The sequence below is a fragment of the Cibotium barometz genome, chromosome 29, assembly GCF_041138505.1.
Source record: "Cibotium barometz isolate CiBa-2024 chromosome 29, ASM4113850v1, whole genome shotgun sequence".
NCBI lineage: Eukaryota > Viridiplantae > Streptophyta > Polypodiopsida > Cyatheales > Cibotiaceae > Cibotium > Cibotium barometz.
In genome coordinates this window covers 27,412,097-27,428,155 of record NC_141074.1, presented here as the reverse complement: position 1 = coordinate 27,428,155, position 16,059 = coordinate 27,412,097, and the positions used below count along the sequence as shown (strand labels likewise).

The following is a 16,059-nucleotide window of genomic DNA, read 5'->3' as shown; positions in this document are numbered from 1 at the left end:
CGTATATCGCGTATAATATATACTTTATATCCATATATTTTATACATGTTCGTAAGGCCAATTTTATATTTATGTTCAATTAAATAAAATCTAGTACTAGTGATCATCTACCATTCATTCATTACTTCTTCTTCTTTTTTCTTACTAGAAGGACACGCACGCGACACAACTCCTGTACTCTCCTCGTCTCGCACTCGCACACCCTCAGAACCAAACCACACTCACCCCTTTGTAGACGTTGTCACAAGTTAGTAAGTTACATGGAGCACAAGGAGAAGTTACCAAGCGTTGTAACCCCTATGCACTCATAACTCTTCTCTCTCTTCTTCTCATCAACAAGGATTCACACCATATTTTGGACCCTTGCTAATCTACTCTCTTTTTGCAAGGAGGGCTTGTTCCTTTAATCACCTTGCTAAACTTTGTAAAATCCCATGATTATGGTGCACTGAGAGGGAGGGTTTGTTTCTTTAATCGGGTTGCTAAACTTTGTATAATGCCATGATTATGGTGTGCAGAGAGAAAAAGAGAGAGAGAGAGAGAGAGAGAGAAGAGGGATTCACTTTCTAACATTAAATTTAGAATGTTTAAAATAAAATCTAAAACCAATTACAATCATCGATAAAGTTTAAATCCTTCCACACAACATCAAAGAATATAAAAAGGATGACATGCACAAATGAGGTGAGCACGCCTTTAAGGGTCGGCAAGCCCATTGACTAAAGAGAGTTTGGGTTAATATTTGAATTAATTATTGAAATAATTTCTCATGAAGATCACCCTGTAACTAGAGTATTAAGTTAGGTCATGATTTTAAATCCTTCCACACAACGTCAAAGGACGACATGCACAAATGTGGTGATGAGCATTCCCTCAAGGGTCTACAAGCCCATTGACTAAAGAGAGCTTTCGTTAATATTTGAATTAATTATTGTAACAATTTCTCATGAAGATCACGCTTTTTAAGTAACTAGAGTATTAAGTTAGGCTAATTAGTATTTGATTGCCCTCTCAACATGCCAAGCAACATCACAAGGGAGAAAAGTTCCCATTGCCAACATCTCATCGTTTAATGATTGCATCATTATCTGATTTGCACTTAGCAAATCGTGCAATCATTATCCGATTTGCACTTAGCAAATCCTTAATGTATTTGATTGCCCTCTCAACATGCCAAGCAACATCATGAGTGACAAAAGTTCCCATTTGCTAACATCTCACCATTTAATGATAGCATCACTTAGCAAATCCTTAATGTCCTTTTTAGTCACACCTCCTAAAATTCACTACATCGTCCGCTTATTGACGTCTTGACAAAGGAAAAATGATTTCAGTGCCTAGTATAAGAGGTTCACAAGAACCTCCATATATGCTAGAAATGGGTAAGGAAGCTAGAGGGATGAGGGGAGAGAGAGGGTGGAGGGGGGGCAAGGAGGGTGTAGAATGAAAATTTTAGGTTGTTGAGCACATAAAAGCACAGCTAAAAGCAATGATAGATAGTTTTGTAAGAAAAGGTATTTGTAATCATGACAATGGTACTCACAAATGTATTTGGTAATAAGTACTAGTGCAATCACATGATGTATGACTAATAATACACAATAATAAAATTTATTCATGCAACTTCAGTTAAAGAACATGAAGCAAGGACAATAGCACAATGGGTGCCTCTAAAATTTATCACGCTAAGAGATTGTAGTAATAATAACTATAATACTTCTTGAAGGCTATGAGCATTCTACACCATAACCACTATAAATAAGCATCATGAGAACTAAGGGGTAAAGACACATATTTAAGGGGGTGGGGGTGGTAATGGTAGAGTGAAAATTGTAGGTTATTAAGAGCACATAAAAGAACAATCAAAATCAATGGTAAATAGTTTTGGGAAGATACTTGATAAAAGATCAAAATCAATGGTAAATAGTTTTGGGAAGATACTTGATAAAAGATAAATAGTTATGGGAACAGTAAAAATCAATGGTAAATAGTTTTGGGAAGATACTTGAGAAAAGATAGTTATAATGATGACAATTGTACTCACATATGTATTTAGTAATAATAAATACTGGTGCATGCACATGCTGCGTGACCAATATGAATTTTTTAATGTAACTTTGAATTAAAGAACATGAAACAAGGACAGGGCAAGGACAACACTCACTAATGCATAAGCACTTCTCAATGGGTCAAGGAACTTATTTCCCCTAAAGTTTGACACACTTAGATATTGTATTAACAAGAACTATAATTATCTTAAAGGCTATGAGTGGAAACCATAAAAACCACCATAGACGAGCACATAGACAAGCATCACAAGAGCTAAGGGATAAGAGTAAGCAAGACACGTGCAATGCCTCACCAAGCACGCCTAGAGGCAAAACGTTTTAAAAAGAACTCATATGAACACCTAATCAAAAAGTATGGGTGTACAACTATGAATGATTTTCTTAACATAATGCAATACAAGAACTCCTATTACAAAATTAAGTATAATTTTCAATGTAAAATTTTGTGTGAATGTTGAATAATGTTGTTCAAAATTGGCATCCTTCTTGTTTTTTCTCTTCAAGTGTAGTTCTCCACATCATCCAGTGCTTTACACATCATCAGGTGTAGTTCTCCACATCATCGAGCGTAGTTCTCCACACTATCTAGTACTTGCACAACATCAAGCATGGTTCTCCACATCATCCTATACTCAAAATCCTTTGTTGTTTTTCTCTTCAAGTATGGTTCTCCACATCATCCAATACTTGAAGTTTACCACTCTACATGAAGAGGTGCACATTGACCCATATAGTTTTCCAAAGAAGCTTGCTGAATATCCTAATCCTATTGGTTAGGGCTTGCCACCTAGGAACAATTTCAAAGAGAACCCCTTGCAACTACAGTTATAGAAGGACCTCTCATTCAAGAAAAAGAACAAATTGTAAACTCAAAAAAGAACTCATTCACTCTACGATAATTGAAAATATAAAGTGCTGAGTTTGGAGCTTGGATTAAATTCATTGTGCATAGGGCTAGACACTCCCTATTCTAAGGTCTTGGCTAATGATCTCAAAGAACACCTCTCAATAGATGGGCCAATTCCAATTCCACACACCATTACAAGACCTAAAACTAGTCTCAATGAAAACACCTATACTCTAAGAGACAGTGCATGTATCTTGACTAAATTGGCACCTTACTACAAGAAATCCCAAGCCTATGGTGAGACTTAAAAGTTTTGATGGACAAGATACCGAAGGCCAGGATAGAAGAGCAATCATAACCTAACTTGTCAAATGAATCCAAGGATGAAGAGCCTCCAAAAGTTAAAAGACACCCATCATGCACGTGAACAAATTAGGCTCTTACTTTCAAAGTGATGAATTGAATGTCGCACTTCCTTTTACTTTTGATGGACTTCAAATCATAGCCATCCTTAATGGTGGTGTACAAGTAAGTATCATAACCAAGAAATGGTAGGAAAAATAGAGAAAGCCACCTATGGATGACACAACCTTGGTTATTAAACTTACTGATGGTGTTACTAAATAGCCCATGGGCTTTTGCGAGACTTGAAAATCAAAGTCTTAGTAACTCCTTTGTAGCGATAAACTTTTCTGCCTGTTTCAGATGATTGCATCCTAGTAGACCTTGCATGGGAGACACAAGAATGGTCCATGATTGGGACACGGATTGTGTTTACATCCGAAAGAAATACCACAAGCTCAAGATAAATCTAAAAATTTGAAAAACATATTTAATGAGCGTAGGGCCCTTTGTGGAAGATTCAATGATCATTGCATGTTCCATAGTAGTAAGTATGCGTCAAACTTGTAAGAAGCTATTGGAAGAAGAGTGTGACACTTTAGAATTTATGCCACTTCTTAAGCCGAAGGACTCTCACAACTAGATGCACATTCTTCCTACCATGGGCAAAGAAAACTAACACTAGATATGTCACAACAAATATGGTAAAGAAATCACATCTCTTTACATTCTGAGTACCATGGCTATGATAGATATACCAGATGATGATTTAAGAACAACTAAAAGAGAAGACAAGCCATAAGGCCCACATCGTAAATCTCCTAAAATCCCCTTATAGGTTATAGGTGGAAAAGGACAATGAAGAGGCTTACGTCTTCAATTTAATACATTGAAGCTATTGATCCGCTAGTAATTCCTTTCATGTCTATACATAGAGTTTAATCTAGGGCTAATCCAACACAATATACGAATAGCTTGTACCAAGTACAAAAGGTTACAAAAATATAATTTTTTTATAAATAAAACTTTATGTTATTTAAAATATATAAATATTAGTTATTTGTATAAGAAATAAATTTATAATATTATATATATGTATATATGTATATATCAATAGCTTGTACCAATTAGATCTCAAGCAAGGGGTCAAGCAAGTAACACCACACAAAGTATCTTGAAGATAATTAGGTTAAGTAGCCACTTCTAGATAAGTATCTAGAAAAATAAGACAAATCTACCTCTTTGAAATCTATAAAAGGGGATCATGTCCTTACTTGTAGATTTTATACCTTCATTCGATTGGACAATATCCAAGGTTATAAATTGTGAGAATAATTGCACTTTTTTACAACAAACTAGCAGAAAGTAAATATAACACCAAAAAAGGTATGCAAAGAATACAAGGACATAAAGAAAAGAAGGACAAATGTCTTAAAAGTTTATGCTCAACAAATAGAGTAACTACTAAGATAAGAAACTTGGGAGAAAGAGAACGGGTGCGAGGTAAAAAGAGTCGACGCAGCAACTTTGAAAGGCAAAAAACTAGGTAGTTCTCTAGCCTGCCTCTACAAATTTTTGTTAAGGGATTATAAAGCAAAAAATGAAGTGGTTCGCTCTACATTTATAGAAATACAAGTATGCTATTTTAATTATATGAAAAAAGTGGCCTTACAAAACTCAGATTTTACTTTTACCAAAACAGATTTTTGGAAGAGTAGCATTGCATCAACAAATTTTGCCATTGTATTGTAGAAATTTTTTTGCTTTTGGTCAACAAAAACACCTTGCACTAGATTTTAGCCACTCAATTGAGGCTTTTGTAACCTTTTGTACTTTTTGGAAGAGAACAAGTCTTTGTGAGCTCACACATTGTTTTCTTAGTAGAACAATTGCAGTTGCTTTTCACCAACCAAGGTTGTCGCTTTCTTCACTTGAAGCTTGAACTCAGGTAAAGACATTCTGAATTCAAGCTTTAAGTGGAGATCAAGACAAGATGTGGAGCATTTGAGAGAACATTCTATGGAGCAGAAGACCAAGCTTGATGTCATTTTACAAGTTTGAGGCCTTATTCTTTCTACTTTTATACCTTTTGGCCCTTTATTTGACATGTCCTGGATTTGTAATTGCTGCAGTCATGTAGGATAATGAAGATTGCATGGGTATTTTTAGCTGTCTATATTGCTAAAAAGTGGTGCTATGTATCAAGACTATGAGGGTTTGTGGAACAGGTGTAATATCTGAGTGGTCTACTGGACTATTCTACTTCTGTCAAGGATTAGTAATTTGTTCCCGTCATGCCAAATGTGTGTGTTTTGAGGTTCAAGGAGGAGAGGGGGGATCTGGTTGTTGAAATAGACCAAGATTTTTAGGAACATGCAGTTGCCAATTCTCATAGCAATTACGCAAGTAAAGTGAGGGGTAATTACGCAAGTAGGTAAGTTTTAACCCATGGTTTTTGCAAAATATCATGAAGTTAATGTGTGGATGCTTTCTAAGTAGAATGCAAAAAATTCAGTCCATGATTAAGGCATGAATCCATATTCCAGAGGCCAATTTGCAAGAGTATTTTTCTTGTGATGCCATGGCCATTCCAAGATCTAAGTAGCACCTTAGTAACTTTGTGATAATGAATATTTGAGCTAGTCACACTGGCGAGTGATAATACCATGTTGAAACTAGATGTGGGAAGGAAAATTATCATAGGTGCTGAATAGATGTGGTTCCCTCATTGTATTTGGTGTGATATCGAGGTAGAGAGAGTATGCAAGGGGATTGCTTTGCTTATGTCTCATATCAAGATAGCTTTTCTGTTTTGCTTGGCTTATGGATGTTGGATTTGAGTTTTTCCATGAGGCAACCATATATGCCTAATCAGAGGTACAATAAGGGTTATCACCTTTGGATTTGGCTCCTAAGTAATCTTCATCACACTTCCTATGCTGCAAGGAGATTGTAGGGAGTTTGATTGCATGGTAGATTTAGAGGTCTAATTGTACAGAGTCCATTCACGGTAACAAGATATTCCGTTTATCAGCTTTTTGGTCAACTATTACGCAGGGTCTTCATCCATCTAGAGTAGGGTTCAAGGATCTTCCAAGGCAACTGAGTATGTATGAGTCACCACATATTATTTGTGAAAGACGTGGCCAGGGATTGCTCATAGAGCTGACAATGTGAAATTAGATTAAGCAGGAAGACTCGAGCTTGTGAAGTGAGACACAAAAAATCCCAAAAAAGAATCAGCTGAAAGCATTGGTCAAGAAAACTCGTGTCAACACAATTCTGACATTTGTGTTGTTTGCCTTGTGGAATTCATTAAGTTGAGTCTGAAGTCTATGTACTACATTTAAAAAAAATGCTGATCAAACTTGGAAACATTCCTCCTCCTTGTCCTCCTTAAGCGTAGCTCACCCCCTAGGTTGTGGGTTAGTCTTAGCTGCGGGTGCCATGGTGAGCTGATGCATTTTCTTGTTTTTTTTTTCCGTGGAAAAAATGATGCAAAGCCTTGGAAGACGTTGGGATTTATTGAGCAATGACTTTATAGGTTTTGTGTTGCATGTGGAAAAGCCCATTGTCACCGGAAAACCTCATGGACATGCACACGTGTAGGTGTGAATGGGATGTAAGGAGCAAAGATCTACTTTTGAATCACGAAATCAATGATGCCCAGCCGCCTTTTGTGGAGGGGTTGCGCAAGGACTCTCCATGCCGGCCGGGGAGCTCTATCGTAACTTCCGTCTTAAAGCAAGTTATGGATGGGATCCACCACAATGCATGGTGCCTAGCAGAAAGTGAGATTCCACATGGAGGCCACGAGCACCGGCTTCACCCTACCTGCAAGGCCCCCACAGTGCTCGTTCAATCTCCCCCTTCGTAAAGGGATCGGGGACTCCAGGCAGCCATTCCAGGATCGGGAGAAGGCCTAGCACAAAGTGGTATTCCGCCACAACCACCCTTCCTGCCAGGAGAGTACACTGACAGCCCATCCCCACCAGAACACTCCAGCCCATCCCTACCAGAACACTCCTGAAGTGCTCGCTCGATCTCCCCCTCAATGAAAGGGGCATCCATCCTTTGCATATGCCTAGCGAGAGATGACGGTCCTCATGTGCTGCCAGACTTGACCAGTGCAACAAGGGAGGGTCCACCAAGAGAAGCTAGCAGAAGATATCAAAGGTAATCGTGTGCGCATAATCTTGAGGGAGCCGAATCCACCATCCCATCCAGACTACAAAGTTAGTCGACTCCGTCTTTGTAGTGGCGACGGTTAGATGTAGCAAAGAGTTCCCTGTCACTCTGTCGCTTGCCTGGGTCCAGAAAGACGCTGTGAGGCTAGAAAAATGAAATGAACCAGAAAAAAAAACAATGATTAGGTTGCACAATATCAAGTAGAGAGGTTTGTATCTAGAGAATGCATCTTTACATTGTTGTTTATATAGCATTATGCATGGTGTGTGGAGGAACATCATGGCTAAAGTGACGATGATGAATTTGTTTAGAAGTTTCCCTTGAGTTACTAGTTGAGATAACCAAGGTGTCACCTTTGGCTTATTATTAGTTAGATAATGTATGACACCTTGGCTTATTATTAGTTAGATAATGTAGTGGTTTTAAGGCTATATAAGGTTATTGTCAAAGGATATTGAAAGGTTGTAATATTAAGGTATTAATTACCTTAATATTAATAACACATTGAAGGTGTGCTGGGAAGATCAGGAAGCTCTAGAACACTGAGAAAGACCCACGCGAAGCCACTGGAAATAGAAAGAGTATGAAGGAGGCATAGAAGTTGTCAGAAGAAACAAGGATACGCATGTGCGAAAGCAGCACCGCCGGTAGCAAAATTGGAGATGAAACTCAGTCGCCTCAGGAAAGTTCAGATCATGAATATTATAAACTGACGGATCATTTGGTGTTAAGGGGAAGCTCTGAGATATATAATGAAATGCTGCTGCACATACTCTGTTCCGTGATTTCTGTGAGCGAACACTCTACGCAGAGGCAATCACTACTGATCACTGGTGGTGGTGATCTTGGTGTTCAATCCAATGGTCTTGTAGCTGAGCACGGAGTCCCTGATCTTGGAGATGAGGAAGTCGGCTTCGTTTTCTTTGAGGGGTGTGACCGAGGCACTCAGCAGGCGTAGGCTCTGCAGTCCTAAACAGCGCTTACTCTAAGCACATAGGCTGCGTAGGCAACTATTACTAGTAGTTCATACATTTTAATAGTGTCTGTTGCAAATGGCTAGGGAAATCTTGCTATCCTTTATCCAAGAAGTGATGGGCGGGGAGACAAGGGGTATGCTGTGGTGTTTTATGGGGAGCTCTCCTGACAAGCTTTACCCATTCTAGTCTCTGCATCAATCTTTTTATTGATTGATCCACTAAAAAGATTGATCCACATAAAGCTGGTTCTATGTTTAAAGGAGAGGCTATTTTCAACACTCTACTTCATACTAAATCAATAATGCAGAATATCTTGGAATTGATGTGAGCAAAGGGTATCTTATGTGCATGAGAGTTGTGTGAATGTGTTGTGAGCATGTTTCTCATTGGGTTAGTCATGGGTGTGAGATATTCAAGGGTTGGTAGTATTGCTATATTCAAAACCTTGTAACTACACTTTATACCAAGGTATATTGTATGGTTGCACTTTCGCAAGACACTACTCATGGTATCACACTAAGGGGTTTTTGAGTGGTCAAGGCTAAATTCAAAGGTTGAACCTAAGTTAGATTTCGATCTCATTGAACACTTAAGTTGTAACAACTCAAGTGTTATATACTATATTAAGTGTGGGGAGATAACAAAGAATTATCACCATGATTCTCTCACTTGTTCTAGAACCCTGGCTACAAGGCATAACCAATGAAGGCTTCCCACTCAATATTGTAGGTTCTTTTCGCAAAGAGTACGAGTGGTTTGTTTTACTCCAACTACCAGAGTAGGATTGACTAATATTCGTATTGCTAGAGATCTTCCTGACTAGGTTATAGATGCAGTAATTGTAGAAGAAGAAGCAGTGGATAGGAATTAACTTTGGGTGAATATCTTGTATCTCTTTGTAAAACAAAATAATGTATCCTTTCTGTGGTTACACCCAACAATGTTTCATTGTGTAAAGCCAAGTTTCCTTGTTATATATCAAGAGAGTTTGTCTTCATTGGGAAAGTATGGTGTTACATTGGTTGTCAATCATTCTCATGAGGTTTCTTGTATGAGGTTAAGAGTGGTGCTTTTCCTATTCCATTTAAGTGAGCAAGTCGTTGCTTGTTAGTTGGGTGTGCATCTACCCAATATTCAACATTTACCATATCCACTTCTTTGGGATACCTGAACATTGTGAAATCTTTTTGAGAGGGTTATGTTGGTTCAACTTTTGTAGGTCATGGTCGTTTGGGATTTAGCAAAGAGTCTTAGGGTGTTCCTCTCATATATTTTAAGAAATGGAACCTATCAACTTGTAGATCTAGATGGGAAGTGGCACAAGAAGAGAGTAAATGGATTTAGATTAAAGAAGTACATAGCCCGTCTCATAACCATGATAAAAGATGTGCTATGTTGGGGCTCGCATGCAGTTGAAGATTTTACTCAATATGAGGAAGAAGGAGAATTTGGCATATGTACCTTATTTACTATTGCTGAGAATGAATGCTCTAGCAGTTTAGGGAGAGGGCAAAGTATGTGAGGCTAGAAAAATGAACAAGAAAAAACATGTATATTTGTAAAAACTTTGGAGTTTGTGAGTTGTTACAGCTTTTTTTAAATATTAAGTGGGGCCTCGAGGGGTTGTATCCAGAGAATGCATCTGTACATTATTGTTTATATAATATTATGCATGGTGTGTGGAGGAACATCACGGCTAAACTGATGATTATGAATTTGTTCAGAGGTTTCCCTTGAGTTAAGAGTTGAGATAACCAAGGTGTGGTGGCATTAAAGCCTCACCTTTGGCTTATTAGTTGAGATAACCAAGGTGTGGTGGCATTAAAGCCTCACCTTTGGCTTATTAGTTAGATAATGTAGTGGTTTTAAGGCTATATAAGGTTATTGTCAAAGAGTTGTCAAAGGATATTGAAAGGTTCTAATATTAAGGTATTAATTGCCTTAATATATTAACAACACATTGAAGGTGTGCTGGGCTGGAGGGTTTTCTAGAATGCTGAGAAGATTAGGAAGCTCTAGAACACTGAGAAGACCCAGGCGAAGCCACTGGAAATAGAAAGAGTATGAAGTAGGCATGGAAGAGGTCAGAAGAAACAAGGATACGTATGTGTGCGAAAGCAGCACCACCGATAGCAAAATGGGAGATGAAGACTTAGTCGCCTCAAGAAAGTTCAGATCATGAATATTATAAATTTGACGGATTAGTTGGTGTTAAGGGGGAGTTCTGAGATATATAATGAAATGCTGCCAGGTTTTTATCTGAGCTATACATACTCTGGTATGTGCTTTCTCTGGGCGAACACTCTACGCAAAGGCACTCACTGCTGATCATCACTAGTGATGGTGATCTTGGTGTTCAATCCAATGGTCTTGTAGTTAGGCTCTGCAGTCCTAAACAGCGCCTACTCTAAGCACATAGGCTGCGTAGGCAACTATTACTAGTAGTTCATACATTTTAATAGTAAATGTTGGTGTGAGGCTAGGGAAATGTTCCTATCTTTATCCAAGACTAATGGCTTGACCTCTTGGATAAATGGCTTGACCTGTCCTTGACGCGAAAGAGTATTCTTGTATGTATAAAAACGAAGGGCTTGTCCTTGTCGGCCGCAAATTAGTGCAATAGAGAGAGGTGTTGCTCTTGAGTCCCAAGGTCACGGGTTCAAGTCCTCATTGCGCAAGCGATGGCATGCATGGGTGTGTGTGTTGTGTTGCACTTTTTAATTTTAGCCAATTCCAAAATTTAAAAAATGCTCGTCCTCGAAAGGTAAGTAGAGATAAGCCTTATATTTGAAGCCCATGATGGGCCCCATGGTCCTTAACTTACCAACCTATATATAAACACACCATGCTTGTCATATATATCCATGTAGAACTCTTAAAGCACTTACATTTCTTTATATAAAGCACCAAACTTAGCGCGAAGAAATATACAACTAGCATTCCAACCCAATATAATGTCGACAATCTCAACACACTTGAACAAAGCTTTAAAACAATCTTCGGGCAACTGGATTATCTTTCCTTGGAAGCCTATACTCCTCACCCGCATCTGGCAAAATAAATTTAAGAAAAAAAACATTAGCTATTGCAAGATATAATTTTTAAAGAAAAAAAGAAAATGACAAAATCTTACAGAACTCATTTGGTGGATCAATATTTGAGGTGACTGGGGTTTGAACAAGCTTGTAGATAGCAAATCGAAAAATTTTGTATTGTCCAGTGCCTATGACTCGAAAATCCAACCTATCAGGCTTTTCATAGTCCACAAACATTACATGTTAACAATATAGATTTATCAAATATAACGCAAAAGCTACATAAAAAGCAGGTTTCTATATATACCATAAAACATCGATGCTCTCTAATAGCTCTCGAGAATTAGAGATGTTGCTCGTCCTTCCCAAAATAGAGGGTCTACAATTGAGCCATGAATATTAAATAGATTATAGAAAATAATAATACCTATATTATAGCAATCGTAAAAAAATATTACCTTCAATATCTTGTCTATCATCATAAACAAATGAAAATGATGTCCTTTCCACAACAAATGAAAATGATCTCCTTGCCACATCCATCCTAAGCAATATACCCCTGATATCAAATATAACACTTATTACACTAATCATTTACATAACACTTTAAGCTCTCTCTCTCTCTCTCTCTCTCTCTCTCTCTCTCTCTCTATATATATATATATATATATATATATATATTCAGTATTTTATGCCAAGTAAGTGCAACTTGGATTCTTATAAACCTACTATACAAAACATACGGCACAATGTACACTACAAAGTTAACGCATGTACTAAATACATGCAATTCAAATCACAATCCCACTTAACCTTTTGTATACTTTAAAGGCAACATTCTAAGAAACTTTCACCTTCCAAAAAAAAAAGTTCATACTTTTGCTATTCAAATCCTTTCACACACCAATTTTTTTTAAAATACTTTCACCCACAAACGCGCGCGCGCACACACATGCACACACGCTATTCAAATTATTGAAACATTTAAAACACTTTCAACTTCAATAAAAGAACTGTCTCAAACATATACAACACACACACACACGTTCACACACACACACACAAAGTTTCAACTATCACTCTTTCTCTCTCTCACACATAGACTTAAGACATAGACTCTTTCTCTCTCGCACACATAGACTTAAGACACGCCAAAATAACTCTCCGTCTCTCTCTCTCTCTCTCTCTCTCTCTCTCTCTCACACACACACACACACACACACACACATACACACACACACACACACATGCACACACTACCACACACGCTTTTCCCATTTGGATAACCAAAATATTTTGAAAGACTTCCACTCTCTCTCTTTCTCATTTGAATGACCAAAACATTTTTGAAAACTTTTAACATTTTTAATGTTTTTGTTCTTGCTAAGTATATGCAAACACACACACTTTTGCTATTCAAATAACTAAAATATTTCAAAATACTGTCACTTAAAAAAATACACTTTCACTAATATATTTATCGCTCTCTCTCTCATACACACGACACACACCCACACAATTTTGCTATTGAAATTAAAAAAACATTTTCAAAAACTTTCAACATTTTTAAAAAACTCTCTCCAACATTCTCTCTCTCTCACACACACACTCACGCACACCCATATACTTGCTATTCAAATAACTAAAATATTTTAACATACTTTCACCTTTAAAAAAACACACACAAACACACTTCCTATTTGAATAATTAAAATATTTCTCTCTCTCTCTCTCTCTCTCTCTCTCTCTCTCTCTCTCTCTCACACACACACACACACACACACACACACACACACACACACTTGCTATTCAAAATTCAAAAATAATTTTTTAAACTTTCATATTTCTATAACTCTCTCTCTCTCTCTCTCTCTCTCTCTCACACACACACACACACACACACACACACACTTGCTATTCAAAATAAAATAAAACATTTATAAAAAACTCTCTCAACCAATAACAAAAATATTTCTCTCTCTCTCTCTCTCTCTCTCTCTCTCTCTCTCTCTTTTTGAGGAAACACAGAGCTATATTACTGAGTATGAAAATTTTCCCAAAGTGCCAGTGGTGGCCTACTGAGGGGGCATACAAACTGTGCAGTGAGAGGCGTGTAGCCTGTGAGCGGTCAGTGCTACATCACGGTGGATGATGTGATGTGTGCAATATGAACCACTGTGGGGAAGTGTACTCCCATCTAGCATGTCCTCCAACAATCCTGAAGAAGAGACCCGTGCGCCCCCATCGTCGAATGAAGGCCTGGTGTCTGTCCTGAGCTGTTGTGAAGGCCGACAGGAATCATCATACATGGAGCGCAGTGCACGGATAAGATCGAGCCAAATCAGGACTAGAGTATCACGTGTCGATTGCCGCGTGTGACTAAGGACATGGAGACAACGAGCTCTCCAAATGTTCCACATTGCAATCGCAGCAATCACCATAAAAACATCATCCCTATGCCAATGCTCCATCTGCAAGGCGTCTGGTGGAATCATACTAAGGTACCCCCGCCGATACCCCGTCTCGCCGTAAGCATGAGCACAGCATCGGTGCTGTTGCGTGACGAGTGAAGATCAATGCAAGGATGCAACAAAAAAAGACACTTAGGGCTCTTGTAAAGAGTTCCAAGTTGTGGATGAGTGTGGGAGTGGGTTTGACAATAATCCCACATGGGAACTTTTGGGAGTTTTTGTATAAAAAGTGGCTCATTTGAGAGCATGGACACATTGGGCAAACTCATGTTTGAGCTCTCTTGAGACTAGCTCTCCCTCTTTTCCCATAGAGGTGCAAGCTCTTCTCTCTCCACATCTACATTGTTGTAAGTTCTATGTTTGTTGATTCAATGCAATGAGTTGATATTTGTCTCTCTTCTCATGTCAATTCTCTAGTGTGCATGTTTCTTGTTGATAGCTTCAAGGGTTGTGTGCATGCTAGGGAAATGAGTATTTGAGAATGAAGAATGCTTTGATCTTGTGTATGCAATAGCTAAGCTTTCTTCTTGTTTGGATGCATGGATGAGTGGAATGTGGAGATGAGTGAGCAATAGCAAGATTGAGCTTGTGTGTGTGTTAAGTCTATGTCAATAGTAGTAGTAATCCTAACATTCTCTCCATCAAATGGATAAGCTTTTGTGCACTGGTACGGGTTGAATCCCTAGCTCCGAAAGGGATGCAAATCCCATTGGATTGAGCTAAGTGTGGATCATACTACTCTTGCTACAAGTGAGAGAGTTTTCCGTCTCTCCATTGGCGCCGCTGCCGGGGAGAAGACTCAAATCCGGTTGAGAGTGTGTGGAAACCACCACTATTTCCTCTTTTGGTTGCAAAACCATTGAGTGATTAGGTTAAGTTCGGGTGTGCGATCCCGGTGAGAGTGGATAAGGTTAGGATAAGAAAAAAACCATTGAGCGGTTGAGGTTTCTCCCGCATTGTTTTTTAAGTTTTATTGCTTTTATTCCTTTTCAAGTACCGTCATTATGCTTACATTCATTGTTTTTTTTCTTTTTTTCTTTTTTTTGGAACGAAAAGTAAATTTGACATGAGCAACGCAAAAATCAAATCTCTAGTTAAAAAGTCGTGAGAAAAAAAGTTATCCAGTCCTTGGTTGCTTCAATGTCAAGGCTGACAGACTATCTTGAGGAGTTAGTTTCTAATGGATTTCCTTGATGGCTTTGAACTCTTCTTTGTTGCTCCTGCCTTTGCTGCTCGCAGGCTTTTGTGCACAGAGCTCAGCTTTGCCAAGGCAGCTTTCTTTAAATCAGGGCGGTAGCCATTTTCACCAACCTGGTTTTCAAGAACCTTGGCCATGCGCCTAAGATCTCTCTTGAGGAGGGACCTGTTGATGCAATCTTTGGGCTTGTAGCCCTTTTTAGTCTTCGAAGTACCAAGGACAACAGAAAGGTCAGCATCGCCAACAATGGAGACCGTCTTCTTGTTGGCTAAACCTGAGTACTTGAAGGTGTTGAGATTGTAGAGCTTATTTGGCTCGCTACTGAACTGCACAGAGGAACTGCAGTTGCCGTTCCTTTTCACCAGGAACTTGTTGTCTTTTTCACCAGTTGCCATAGCAGATCGGGAGAAACGCCAGCCATTCTAATGAGCAGTGCAGAACGAGCGTCCCCGGGCAGAGTTAGAGAGACGCGAACGTAAGAAGGGTGATTGGCCGGCTATAGAGGAGAAGTCAGCGGCTGGCGACTCAGAGGAAGGCAGGCAAGCACCTGCAGCCTGTAGTAGAAGGCGTTGGCAGTAGGTGTTGACGGTGAACGAAGAGGCGGCCGGCAGCAAAAGGGCATCGAAGGTGGCGTGGCTAGTTTGAGAGGCCGCGTGGAAAAGAAAGAAGCGTGCAAGGAAGTGACTGGACTGGAGAAGAAGTAGCTGCGTGGAGGCGGAAGGCGCTGCGTGAAGGAGAGCCTGGTGTGCAGCTGTGTAGGGTTGGCTGCAGGGCAGACGGGAAGAAGGCGGGGTGTGGGGGGCGTCTTCATCGGGCGTAACAGCCGCAGAGGCCGTCGAACAGCTGGAGAGCAACGTGGAGAGCAGCGTGGGCGCATTGAAGAAGGCGCGTGGGCTGCTGTGCAGGGGAATCTGGAGCTGATAAGGTTAGTT

General features: G+C 39.2%; 1 pseudogene across 1 annotated transcript; it reads right to left on the bottom strand.

Moving 5' to 3' along the window:
• Positions 1–15,006: 15,006 nt before the first annotated feature.
• LOC147621997 (large ribosomal subunit protein eL28y pseudogene) lies at positions 15,007–15,607 on the bottom strand (annotated as a pseudogene). The gene has a single exon (XR_015269628.1). The product of XR_015269628.1 is annotated as a large ribosomal subunit protein eL28y pseudogene (transcript).
• Between the last annotated feature and the right edge of the window lie 452 nt (positions 15,608–16,059).